This window comes from Excalfactoria chinensis, chromosome 3 (assembly GCF_039878825.1).
Source record: "Excalfactoria chinensis isolate bCotChi1 chromosome 3, bCotChi1.hap2, whole genome shotgun sequence".
Classification (NCBI taxonomy): domain Eukaryota; kingdom Metazoa; phylum Chordata; class Aves; order Galliformes; family Phasianidae; genus Excalfactoria; species Excalfactoria chinensis.
In genome coordinates this window covers 56,801,684-56,814,964 of record NC_092827.1, presented here as the reverse complement: position 1 = coordinate 56,814,964, position 13,281 = coordinate 56,801,684, and the positions used below count along the sequence as shown (strand labels likewise).

Here is a 13,281-nt window from a genome sequence, read left to right as displayed (position 1 = left end):
CTTGGAAAGCAGGATAGATAGGATAAGGCTGGGGGAAGAGGAAGGGAGAGGGCACCTCCTTCAAGCAGTTCCGTTGATTAGTAGAACCCTAAGAACAATTTATCAGGTATTTCTGTCTTAGCACCAGATCACGGTTTTGCTACGTTTTGTCTTTAACATTACATTGTAGCAGCACTGGCTGTTCTTGGCCTGGGTGATGCTTTAAATCAGGGATTTGCTGTCACAATTAAATACAGACTGTGTAGAGCTCACAAATCCACCTCTTCCGTAACCTCAGATATTGATTGATTTGATGGGACAGTTGGGGAATGATTCAGCATTTTCTGTGGAGCCGGCAGCATTTTGAAATCAGTCATTATTAGCGTTGAAATGATTTATTGCTTCTTATCTTCAAAATCGTTTGCAGTTTGAGGGTGCCTCTGACATTGCATAAATCTCGAGGTAGCGGTGGGTGTTTAAACAAATTTTATGCAGCCTGCTTATTCACTTTAAATTTTCAAAACAAGTGTTCAAAAGCTGCTTCATTCGGAAGGACGGAGCGGAGTTTTCACAGCTTACCAGGCTGAGGATTTAATACCGATGAGCTTCAGAGAGGCTTTTGCCAGGACAAGTGCTTGTATCTCTGCATTCTCACACAGTTTAGTGGTTTAGCTTAGGAATAAATTGTAAATGTCAGATCTGAAGAAGGGTTCGTGTGACTGTAAATGTGTGTGTGTGGTTTTTTTCCCAGCTACTTGGGTTAGCCTAGTAAGACATCTCTCCCTACACACGCTTTGCTTTATTTATTCCATGTGTGCTGTTATTTGTTTATTTATGTGTTTATTTTTAAGTATCGTTTGTATTCCGGTCTAAATGTGCTTGAAAATTACCATCTGCTCCCCTGCTATTTAGATAGGGCATACTGCAACCGAGGTGAAGAGCTGTCACATCAAATATTTTCACTCTAGCTTTCACACCTTTGATATCTGGTTATGCGTCTGCAGAGCAGGATGGTTTCCAGGGATTCCTTATTTCCTTTTTAACCCTCCCCTGCCTCCCCCCGAGTCTTAGCTGGGTTTTGTTGCCTTTTTCCAGTGAGGATGCGTGTCTTCTTGCAAGTCTGGGGGTAGCAGATGCTGGGGGCTCTGAGTGCAGCCCCTCTGCTTCTGGTGACAGGCTGAAACTCAGCAGGATAAGCAGGAATAGGAGAACAGAGTGTGCCTGTTTATGGTAAAAAATGTTTATGTGCAAATAAAACATTCTAGATTGGAGTGATGTATGTGGCATTTTTGTTTGCTGGCTTCCCCCCCACCCTCACCCCCCTTGCCCCCCTTAATTCTTCTTATAGTAACATAGAGCTGTTCCATTAAACGCCATGTGCTGGATGCGTTGTCTGTAATGCCAAGGTGAGGCTGCTCATGTTTCTTTCGGTTCTGAGTTTTGTTACTCTTCTGAGTTCAAATAGGAGGGGAGGTGGGAATTACTGCCAGCACTAGATTATTATAAAAATGAACAGATCATCTGTATTCACTCTGACAGTCGCTTTGGGTGGAATTGGAATAAGCTGACAGAAGATGGTGTTTGGAAATGAAACATGATGGAGAGCAGTTAGCATAAACTGCCCAATAATTTCTCATAGTCAGGAAAAGAACACCATTAGAAAGTGGGGCTTGTGCCAATAAAAAGGCAGTAAGGTAAATTAATGACCGTACAGTACAGAGCAGTAAGGTCGGAGTGCGTCATCGCTTGTCCTCTTTCCCTCCCACCCCCTGGCTGACTCTGCAGTACCATACTGTGCTTGTAACCATTTAATAGGCACACACCTGAGAGAAAGAAGGCAGCCGGTGCATCAGCTCCAACTTGTAGGTATTTTTCTCCCAGACAGAAGAGTTTATTTTTACAGTGTTTTGGTGCTCTGTTTTCCAGATGCTGCACATCTATCTTGTAGGGCCTGCTGGCGCTCTGTCGGTCTGCTTTATTCTGTAGGAGCATAGTGGCCATCCAGTACCATACCTCTGTGTCCTGAGGCTGCTGTGCTGATGCCACGTGCAGTTGTGTTCAAGGCATTGCTGGAATTTGTGCCCAGAGCAGTTATATATTTGCAGTACCACCTTGAGATTGTTCTTTCACAGGAAAACAAAAGCATTATTCAGCCTCTCTCGGCTGATTAATTCTATTTTCCTACAGGAGGAACTGAGCGTGGGGAAAACACGTGCCTAACCACTAGAAGCTAGGACTGTTCCCTTAAATCCAATCCTCCTCCTCCCAGCAAGGACTCAGTGCTTGTGGTAATGGAATGGGCTGCAGGGTACATCGGGAGTTGTAGTCTTTCAGTGTTCGGTGCTCTGAAGATTAATAATCTTGCAGCCCTCTGAGGGAGATAAAGAGAAGATGTTCTCTGACAAATTGTTATCTTGTATTTCAGAAATGTGCTTTGAGCACAGAGCGTACCTTCAATTCATCCCTTCAGTTTTTACCTTGATATCCTTAGCAATGGCAATATATTAAACATCCAAGCTTGTCTTCCTCCTTCATTCCTCCTTGTTTTCTGCCACTGCTGTGGATTGTTTTGGAAACATTTTCACCGACAAGACAGTTGCATCTTTCACAAAACTGCTCTTGAAATACAAAATGTTAGGGGAAAATGTTACGCGTGTTGCTCAGTTTTGTAACTGTGCAGACACACAGGGCTCAGATTGGATAAATTACACATCAGCCTTTTATTTCTGAAGGGCAATATCCCAGTTGAAGGATTTCAAAGAACAATTTCTCTGTGGCTTTCAGATCGTTTTTTTTTTGCTTTCCTCTGCCTGTGGTTTCTGTAGGCTTTCGTTAGGAAGTTTTTGGGTTGGTTACATTGTTAGGTTTGGTTCAGTTGCTGGAATAAGCTGTCGTTGAATTGGTGGTGCTGACCCAATGCCCGAGTTCAAGGAGCAACCAGTAGGTGACCATTGGGCTTCCCTGGCTGCAGGGCTGCAGAGATTTGCAGAGCTTACAGAAAAGCTACAAATTCTTTGTTGTTTCTGTGCTTTAAATACATACTTAAAAACGTCTAGGAATGCATACAAGTACTTGGTACAGTGTAACTTCAGGCTGGTTGGCTGAACGAAAAGCTCTTACAGCCTTATTTGTTTTTCTTAACACCTTTCACATCCATTAAGGCACTTTATAACTTTGGATTATATGCGTCCATCGACCGCTTAAGTGCATCAGAAACTACTGTGTGTGTGCTAGGTATGCTGCAGTGCATTTGGAAGAAAGGAAATGGGGGAACAATATTTAGTAAACTACATCAGTAGAAAATGAAGAGGCAAGATGTAATAAACAAAAATAATACAATAAAATAATAAAAGACAGGGAGAGCTTGTTCTTTAGCAGTAAGTGGAGTAAGGGTCAGTTTTCGTAGCTCTGCCATAGGTTTCAAGGCAAAATCTATTATGTTGTCTTCTGAGGTACTAACACTTGCTTCACCAGTATGCTTTGTGGTTTGTTATGCACTGCTGAAGATTTTACAGATGAAGGACTAATCATTGACAAAATAAGATGAGGACGTTTGTGTTAACTGTGTATGTGTGTGCATATAATATTTAATATATCTTGGATATTGGAATATTTTTTTGTTTCTGAGATTTTCTTATGCGTCTTGTGCTTTGCATGATGCAAAGTACAACATGCTCCAGTCACATCGCTGTTGCGTGGCATTTTGATGGCGTTACTAATCTGACTCAGAGTCTGGGTGCTATGGGAAGCAGCTTCCTATATTTTAGACAGCTTCTTCTTCCGTACTGCACACGTTGATTCAGTTTGGATCTCTTGCCTTCCATGTGGATGATGCATAGAGGTACAGTGCCTAAATTGAGTGAAGTTTAACACTTCTTTGCTGAACTGACAGGAGACTTGGCTTTCTTGGTGGGGAAGGAAGGGAGGAGGTTGAGTTTTCTGCTGGTTATGCATGCTGAAATGGCTCAGGCTGGTGCCAGGGCAGCACAGAAAGTTGGAGAGGGAGGTGAGCCTGTGGCACCTGGCAGTCAGATCAACATGCTTTGCTGCGTTGCCACAGTCTGAACAGTTTGAAAGAAGCAGTAATTTGCTAGTTAAAGTTCAAGTCCTTGTGTAAGGCTGTGGCTGGGTCTGCCAAAGCTGTGTGGTGATGCCGTGTGTTCTTCTGTCCAGAATTTCCATTCTGGACCTAATGAATGTTTAAAACAAATTGATGTGTTTCTGTTATTACTTTTTCTTTTTTTTATGTTCTTACAGAACAGCATTTTGTAAAGTTATTTTGACCATTCTCAGACCAGATGTATTCAGAGGGACGATGGCTGTCTGATAGCTATTATACAATACATTAGCATGGGGCTTTTGTTTGACAGTCCCGTTTCAGAAGCAGTGAGGTCACCGCAGAGTTTTGGCTATAATTTGGCATGTTTTGGCAGGCTGCTATGGAAGTATTCTTTAGATAGGCATTCCTTGCAGTTAGGCTAGTAGATTTCCTTTGTGTCATCTGTGCACTCTCACGTTTCAGTAAATGAAGTAACACTCAGCTTGCAAACCTGTCTCTGTACAGGAGATCCACTTAAAAATTTTCTGCCCCATCTGCCTATTTGAAACGATTTTCTTTCCTTAATTCTGAGAAGAATCTGTGGAACGTTGATCACAGAAATAAAATAACAAGAGTAAAAATCCTAACAGTTGGCTCACTTGCTGCTGTCTTTGTAGATAAGTAGTGGCTATTCTGCATCGAAAGGATAAATTGTTGACCTCATTCTAGCTGGGCAGGTCCTCCATCAGCATACGGTCTGCTGTCTGTAACAGAAACAGGCAAATGAAGTTCTTAAAGATCATGTATGTGTTCATTTTCTCATCATGCACAACATGCGCTAGCGTATTAAGTTTCTCAAGACCGTTTGGAAAGAAAACTTGATTCCTTTTTATCGCATTTCCTAAATAATAATTACGAATCTAAACATCAAGCAGACTGTTATCTGACGTGAATTTGTTGTCATATTCCATATCTGCCTTGGACTGCAGCAGAATCGACTTCATAAAAGCTCTTCATACTTCTCATTTCTCTCTTTTTAAATGGCACCCCATCAAATGTTGTCCAAAATCTGACTCACTGCTGAAGAAAGTCTTCAAAAAAGACAGATGGAGAAAGCAAATGTTGTTAAAAATGTTGCCTGCAGTATTAGAGCTGTGCTAATAGTCACTTTTTTGTCATAATTGGTGCACGGTTTTTTTTAAATCTGCTTCTTGTTCCTCACTGTTCCTTAGGGGAGAGGTAGCATAAAGCTCTGCAGTACTATTGTTACGGCCATGCTATAGCCAATACGTTGTCGTAGGAATTCTTAGTTAACCAATATAAAATGAGAGATTCCGCATCGCAGGAGAACAGATGTAAAACATTTCTTCAAAGAGAGATTGCAGTTTGCCTCCTAGAGCTTTTTACTGTTCTTCTTTTTAAACTGCCAGCCCGTAATGAAATTTGTGGATATCTTTAAACATCTAAAAATTCTTAATTAGAGTATCTCATAGATGTACCCAGTGTGATCTCTTATTAAATTCGCAGTACTGTGGGGAAATGTATGATTGAGATTTAAAGTGTGTGTGTGGGGGGGGGGGAGGGAAGTAGAGGGGGTGGAATTGGTAACACTTTTGTTGTGTTGCATTTAGTTTATTAGTTTCTACAAATTCTGCACACCTGTCTTACTCTATTGATTTTTAAAAGAACGACAGTAGGATCTTTCTTTTATCCACATAGATAGTGTTTTCAGTCAGGAGTATTTCTCCACTGTGATGCTCTTTTCAATTATAAAATAGTACCCTACTTTTATAGCTGAGCATTAAATAAATTTAAAAATAGGATCAGCGTGACTGAAATAAGATCTTTTTGTCAAGATTTATGTGTGTGCATACAGAAATACTGCATTTCTGAGCATGGAAGGTATTTCAAATCTGAGCCACAAAATCAGAATGTAGATGGATCCCTGCAGTGCGTGTATTTCATTGTTACTTTCCCAGTGATTTCTCTTTCACTTAGATTGACATAAAGACAAATATGTACTTTGCTGTAGATATCAAACCCACTATCTCACCTGCAAGGGACTGTAAAATTATATCTCTTAAAAAGAGGAGACATCAGTCTACAAAAAAATTGCATTTTCAAGACAAGGCCTTCCTTATTTCTCTTTTCTTAAGCATATTCGGAAACAAAAAGAAAGATGAAGATTTGAGTCAGTCTGAAGATGGCATCAAATACCAGAAACCCTTTAATTTTGCTGTGCAGTCATGTAGTATTTCCACTCTTATCACTGTTTTCCACTCTTATTTGGCTCATACAATAAACAGACATTTGTTTCATGAGTGTCTGTTCAACTAGTCTGGGTTTTTTGTTTCTCTTTCTTAAAGGACCTACATCAATGTTTTTTTACCACAAATGTAAAAAGATGTGAAGGTTTCTGTGATACCATACTTTAGTAAATAATGGGTAGGAGGAGCAGCTTCTAGCACTGGGTCTTTTGGGTGGGGAAAAATGTTTAACTGGAAGATGTAACTAGTGGTTCTTAATTTACAACTATTGTAGAAAGGGTTTATATAGTCAAGTAACTATGCGTAATGGGTTTACATAACTGAAGTAACTCAGTGCAGACTTCATAGTAATAGGCAGTGACTGCCATCTATTCATGGTTTTGTGTGTGTGTTTGTTTGTTGTTGTTTTTAAAACAAATGAAGTCTATCAAACTAAACTGACTCACTGCCTCGCCTGCATTTGCTGTACATCCTAATGCCTGAAACATTCCTTGTGCTGGCTGAATACCTAGGACTGGCGTAGTTTTCCAGTGATACCCTTAATCTAGAAACAGTTTTGTGGCTTAATATTACAGTTTTCTATAAATAAAATAGCATTTTTGAGGTGCAGGCACTGTTGCCTTCTCACTGACTCCATATTCCCACACCATTGGAGCCATTTTATTTCTGTCATACCGTGAATGCAAGCAAGGGCACTGCTGGATGGAGGGCAGTGGTGACTCTGGTATGTCTCAGTTGGGTTAGGTATACCCTGAGGACAGCCATTCCCTTCTACAGCTGCTCACTACAGTGGAGCTCTTACTGGCCCAGCCCATTGCACAGACTGGGTTGGGGAGAATACAGGGATGTCTGGATATGGTCCTTACAGCTTGAAATCCTTCTGTATATAGGCGTCTGTGGATTAGAAGCACCATGTCTGAGTATTGTAACACCTGCTTGGTCAGGAACTCAGGGGATATTCTGGAGGGGACTTTGTGGCTGTGGAGTGGGAGAAACAGTGGCTTTTGAGGCTTTGTTCTGCTCAGTGCTCACAATTCAGCTGAAATCTCCTCTGTGAAAAATCTTATGTCAGGCTGCATGATTTCTGATCTGAAAACAGTTTCACCAGTGCCATTCAAGGCTTGTCTTTGATTTCGGAGTGTTTTTGGGCAGAGGGGGTGCCAGAAACGGTAGCGTAATCATAACTTGGTTTCCATCAAGTTTGTGAGAATGATTCCTTCAATTAATGTTACTGATGTCTAAGTGCTTGAAATCGAGAGAAATGGAGTTAGAACAGCCCTATAAACGTTGTGGAGCTGCTGTAGACAGGAATAGCGTTTTCCCATGATGAAATTGTAACAGCAAAGAAAGTCATGTTCCACTCTGACTCAGTTCATTGTCTGTCTGTCTGCGGGTTTACAGAGACTCTGTTACACTACTGTGAGGTCTGTAAATTTAAGTCAGTGTGATTGGTTTTGTGCCACTTGCTGTGTATCATAAGCCCATATTAATTTTATCTGTATTAAGTGCTTACTCATTTTGAATATAGCAGAATTTTACTTAAGTATGATGGTGTACAGCTGTGCATCAAATGGAATGCCCGTAAACTGCTGTAAAAATGTGGACAGTTCATTTTCTGCCTGAAAACAATTTTTTGTCAAATTACCTTTGAAAGAAAGGTTGTTTTCAGAAGGAATATTTTGGAGTGGAAGGAAGTAGAGAAGATTTTCTTGTTGTTGCTTTGAACATATTTTTAGTGATTCTTTTCAGTCATAATGTATAAGTTGTTTGTTCTTGACGATTATGGTCAAATCTAAACATGAGTTTTTTTATAACTTCTTCAGATTTTTTATTTCTTTTTTTTTGGGGGGGGAGGGGGGCAGGGCAGACTTTATGGTTTTCTGTGTATATACCTGGAATTTGCATTCGTTTCTGTTTGAAGTCTTCTCAAAACTCCATTTGTAATTTCTGCCATGCTTTCACAATGCACGTTAGAAAAACAAAAACAAACAACCCTCGGGAGTTTTCACATCTGCACATCAGACACTGAAATCTGCATCCACGTAACTTCAAATTTGAACTTCTAGGAAAAGTGTTACTTGCATTCCTATTTTTTCAATTTTGTTGTGTCGGAGATCTCTTTCCCTCTACTCCCATCCCCTATTTGTCATGCACTTCGCATAGCTCTGAAGGTATTACTAGTTTTCAGTGTTATTCTTTGCATTTCCTAAGACTTTGTGAAAGTTCCTGCATTTTTGAATTGGGATTCCTATATTTGTTTGCCAACTTTCTTTAATGTGGTTGAGGGGTGAGAGAGAATGGCAAAAGGAGAGTGGCTCTGCCTACAGCTCACAGGGTTTCTCTCCAGTAGCTGTGCTGCATTCCCCTCCTTGTCTGAGGCAAGGCAGGATGTGATAGATCTGCTAATATGAGCATCATCTTCCAACACAGAGCATGGAAATGGATTAGACTAGAGGGTACGAGAGTAATTCTCTAAGACAGTATTTTGAGGAAGACATCGCTTGCAGTTCTCCTTCATATTCAATACTCTTGTGTTTTGCCACTACTATTTGTATTTGGATCTTTAAAACAACTTCCTACTTTTAGTTGTTAAAAATAACTTAAAAATACATTTATTCGTCTTTGATTCATTCACTCTTAATCTAATCCTTTCTGATGATGTACTGCCTGCTTGTATGAAAAGCAATTAGGAAGCAATTTAGATGGATTTGTTTGGGCTTTTTCCCTGAGTCAGAAGAGCTTTTTTCTTGTATTTTGGTGTCCGTAGTTCTGAAATAAATTCTTAGTAATTAACCACAGGAAGAAGGCAGGAGGATAGCAACTGTGTGTCTTCAACTGGAAGTCCTGCTGGAATATGAAGTTTTCAGGCAAAACAAATTTAGAAGTAAAAATACACTGCTGGAGAAGAGCTTAGTCTGTAGTAAAGCTTACAGAGGTCTTGAAGTGCTTGGAGACATTGAAAAGAAATAAGAGGTGGGAGATTGTAGTGTCATACTGAAATTCTTAAGGAAAAAGAAAAAGGCTTAGTTTGTTTTTGTTTTTTACTGAAAATTACCATAAACAGTGTTAGATATTTTTTAAAGAAAGAAAAACAAAGCAACTTTTAGCTAGTGAAGTGTAAGTTCTGTTACTTAAAACATAAATTATGTGTGATTAAATAAATCTTTATAAGCAAAGCATGTTATGAATTGCTGCTCTTTCTTGGTAGTTATTTCTCAGTGGGGAAGAAATTGACACTGACTGAGCTGCAGTTGCTGATCGGGACCCTTGACCCAGCAGCTATTTTGAATGGCTGCCTAATGATAATCTCCCCTCCTTGTTGGGACTATTGTTGCAGAAGGCTGCAGATACCAGGGAGGTTTTCTAAGTATTTATATATATATATATATATATATATATTTCATAAACATGTAAATAGGAGGGTAACACAAATGAGAAAAGGAAAACATGATACCAGAGAAGCTGTGGATGCCCATCCCTGGAGAGTAGTCGCTCAAGGCCAGATTGGACTGGGCCTTGAGCAGCCTGAGCTGGTGAAGGGTAGCCCTGCCCATGGCAGAGCACTGGAACTGGATGGTCTTTTAAGACCTAAGCTGTTCTCTGACTGTAAAATAAATTGAAAGAGACCATGTCCAGAGAGACCTGCAGTGACAACAGAGCACAGAGACAAGGAGAGGAGCTGCGTGAGCAGCTGGATGGTGGCATGCAGCGTGCTGGGTCAGGCTGGCAATCCTCAGGCACAGCAATGGGGAGCTTCTGTCTGGGTGTTCATCAGCTGAAACCTGCAGGAGGATGCTAGGCTTCCTTGGCTCCTCTGGCAGTCACTGTGCCACTTCTGCATGTTAGCTTGTGGCTGTACCTGCTGCAGTGCCAGACGTGCACTGGGGAGGCCGAGCGGCCCCTCACAGAGCAGCCCTGCTGCAGCCATAGATGAGCTGCCTATGGAATGGGGCCCATACCCTCTGCGTGTGCTCCCCCAGAGCTCTCTGGCATTCTCACTTCTTGTTGGGATTTAGATCGGCATTGTTCTGTGTAACTCCTTTCCCCTTCAAGAAGCACAATAAAAGCCCTGCTTTTGTTAATATTTCTGAGGTGCTTTAGTGCACTGGCGGCAGTGGTTACAAGACTACTGTGTTTTGGCTAACAAATGCAATAAACGTGATGAAAATTCCCCTGCGTTTTACATTTCGCTGCATAACGTGTTTATAAAACATGTTAAACACTTCTGTCTAAAGAATAGCTTTCCACAAAGGTAAAAAGTATTTTTCCATGGTGCCTTTTAGAATTACTGTGGGAAGCGGTAATTCCTCCTCGCTTCTCTTTCTCTGTGTGTATCTAAATCTCCATTTTCCAGTATTTCAAAATACACATTTGCTTATTCTGCCATCTCCTTTTGAAGTACGGTATTTCAGTGTCTCTGGGTTTTACGAGGTGCGAGGCCGCTGCCCAGAGGATACAGCATTCACAGCACCAGGCGATTGCAAACGCAGTGGGCCGAGCGCACCGCGTGCGGTTGTGTGAGCGCTAATTTGGCTTTTTGTATTCTTGTCCTGTCCTGTTTGTGGTATTTAATGCTCCAACATCTCTCTGGTTGGGTGAGCCCATATGTCATTCAGATGGGAACCTGTGCGCTGCCATTGGCCTGACAGCCAGTCAGCCATGGAGTACAATGATAAAATTATGAAAACTGTGTCTCTGTTCATCGGACCGGGGGAATTTACAAGCGTTTTTTCCTAGATGTGCCTAAACACTGTATGGCCAGGCCTTGGCTCACGTGGCGATTTTTTCTGGATTATAAGCCTTGCTAATAGTATGAAAGCTCACTTGTGTCTTCCCCAGCCTCCCCCTTCCTTTTCCTCTTTATTTATAGATGTGTACTCCTTATAGAAGAAATCAAAAGTCAGCTGCCAGAATTCTTTGATGGTTACAAAATTAGCAGTTTTGTTTATATATTTAAAATAAAAGTGGGGATATTTTTACGACAGGCAGCATTTTGCTGCTGCTTGTTTCTGTCAGTGTATTTAACAGTCAATATGAGAAATGTTATTTATACACTGTTTACTTCGCCATTTTTTATAAAGCAGTTCTGTGTGATGAGAAAGCCATGTCTGTAAGGTCATGTTTTGCTTCATGTCTTCCTTCTTGTGGTATGGTACACATTACACGTACGTAATTCAAACATTAATGTTATTTGACATAAGGGAATAAAACTATTTTCAGCTCATGAAAAAAAATCCCCTTACTATGAACTTGAAAAGCTATTTCTCAAAATCACCACTGTGAAACTCATAGAAAATTTCTGCTGTAGTGTGGCTTTACTTTCTTGCTTGTACTAAAATGTTGTGTTAATAATCAATTCAGCTTCTAAAAGTTGCTGATATGCTTGCTAAAATGTGGCAGTCAAACTGAAGTTGACAATCCTTATGTATTAGCAAGGTATATTGCTTTGATTTTTGTTTCCATGTTCGTTGCTTGCTTTGTGTACCTCATTATTGGTTCAGGTTAGAAATCCATGACCAGAGTGCCAATAATTATCAAGACAGAATTTGCTGTGCTTTCTGTAAATGAGGAATGAATTTACTCAAGATTGGAAATGGTATTGAATGTCTACTGCAGTATATATGCTGAAATTTCAGAAAAGAAAATCCAACATTGCATTGTTGCTTTTTTCTCAAATAGTGCTTTTGTGATGTTTTCACTCTTTGTATTAAATTCTTATTTAATTCTTCTTCTGGACTTTCTCCAGTACCTCTTGGGCCTGCTGGTAGGAGTGTAACGGTGGCTTTCTTTCACATTCATGATCTGTGAATATTTTAAAACTGAAATCTTTGTTGATGTGCTCTTTGCTGACAGAATCATGTGCTTCTTTGTGAAATGTAAACAACTCCATATCCCTTGCCCCAAGGATATTGCAGCATAAATCCTCAGTTCATACGTTTGTGTGTGTGCATCACCAGTTGCACTAGTATTATGGGTACCGTTGAGCTCCATAGCACTTTTAGTATGATTAAAACTTAAAAATGTATAGCAGTTTGTTTAATAACGTGTAATGAAAATAAATAAGGATGTGGGTGTCAGAGATGTATAGGCAAGGTTTTAGGTGCTGCTGAGTTCGTAGGGCTTCTTTGGAAACCTATGCATTTCAGCTGGGATTTGCTTGATGGTTTTCTTTATGTTGTAAACTTTAAGAAATTGTGAGACCTGTGTAGTGACTACTTTGAATTCATTTATTTCGTGAGTCCAGCTGTAACGTCCCTTGTGCAGTTCTGCAAAGCGCTGCACTACCTTGTGCTCCTGCCCTGTTGATGTACTGAATTTCTTTCCCACTTCTTTTATATTACTGCACTTGAGAGAATTTTCACTTGCTTGTTGGAACAGAAGCTGAAGGGGATCTTTAGGAAAGCACAGTCAAGCAGACATAATAAATTTTGAAAGGCATAAAAACCTGCCTCCCAATTGAGGGAGGTAAGGATTTACAGTACATCATAGAAGGACTTTTTTGTTGTTGTTAGAGCAAAAATTTGTGATTTTGCAAAGCTTTTCTTGTAGAAAGCCACTGGAAGAGCTGCTCCCAGTGTTGCAAGTTGCTTTCTTTTTTTGGCTTGAGGATGAAATAAGATTATTTTCAGATCAGTCACAAGCAACGAAGTGCTTTTAAATTGGTGCCCCTCTTGTATGCAGAACGGTTGCATTGGGTGCTAATTATTTGATTGTATTCCTTTCCTTCTGAAAAGATACGGCATTAAATCATCTTGTCTTTTCTCAAGTGAGCAGATGCACAGAGAAGCGCTCCTCAGGAAGAAGACAAACACTGGAGCAACTAAACTCACTGGCGTTTGGTTTAAGATGGCATCTATTAGCATTTTCCTTATGCGGTGACACTGTAAATTTGAGTTGTGGTTATGAGTCCTCAGTTGATAACTTCCTTAAAAGGATCAAACAAACAAGAAAAGCTCCCCCAAAACATTAAGAATGGTTTTTCTTAATCTTCGCCCA

General features: G+C 40.3%; 1 protein-coding gene across 6 annotated transcripts in view; it reads left to right on the top strand.

Annotated features, from left to right (window-relative positions):
* Positions 1-13,281, top strand: part of ARID1B (AT-rich interaction domain 1B) — a 311,674-nt gene that overhangs the window by 45,705 nt on the left and 252,688 nt on the right. The window lies entirely within an intron of this gene.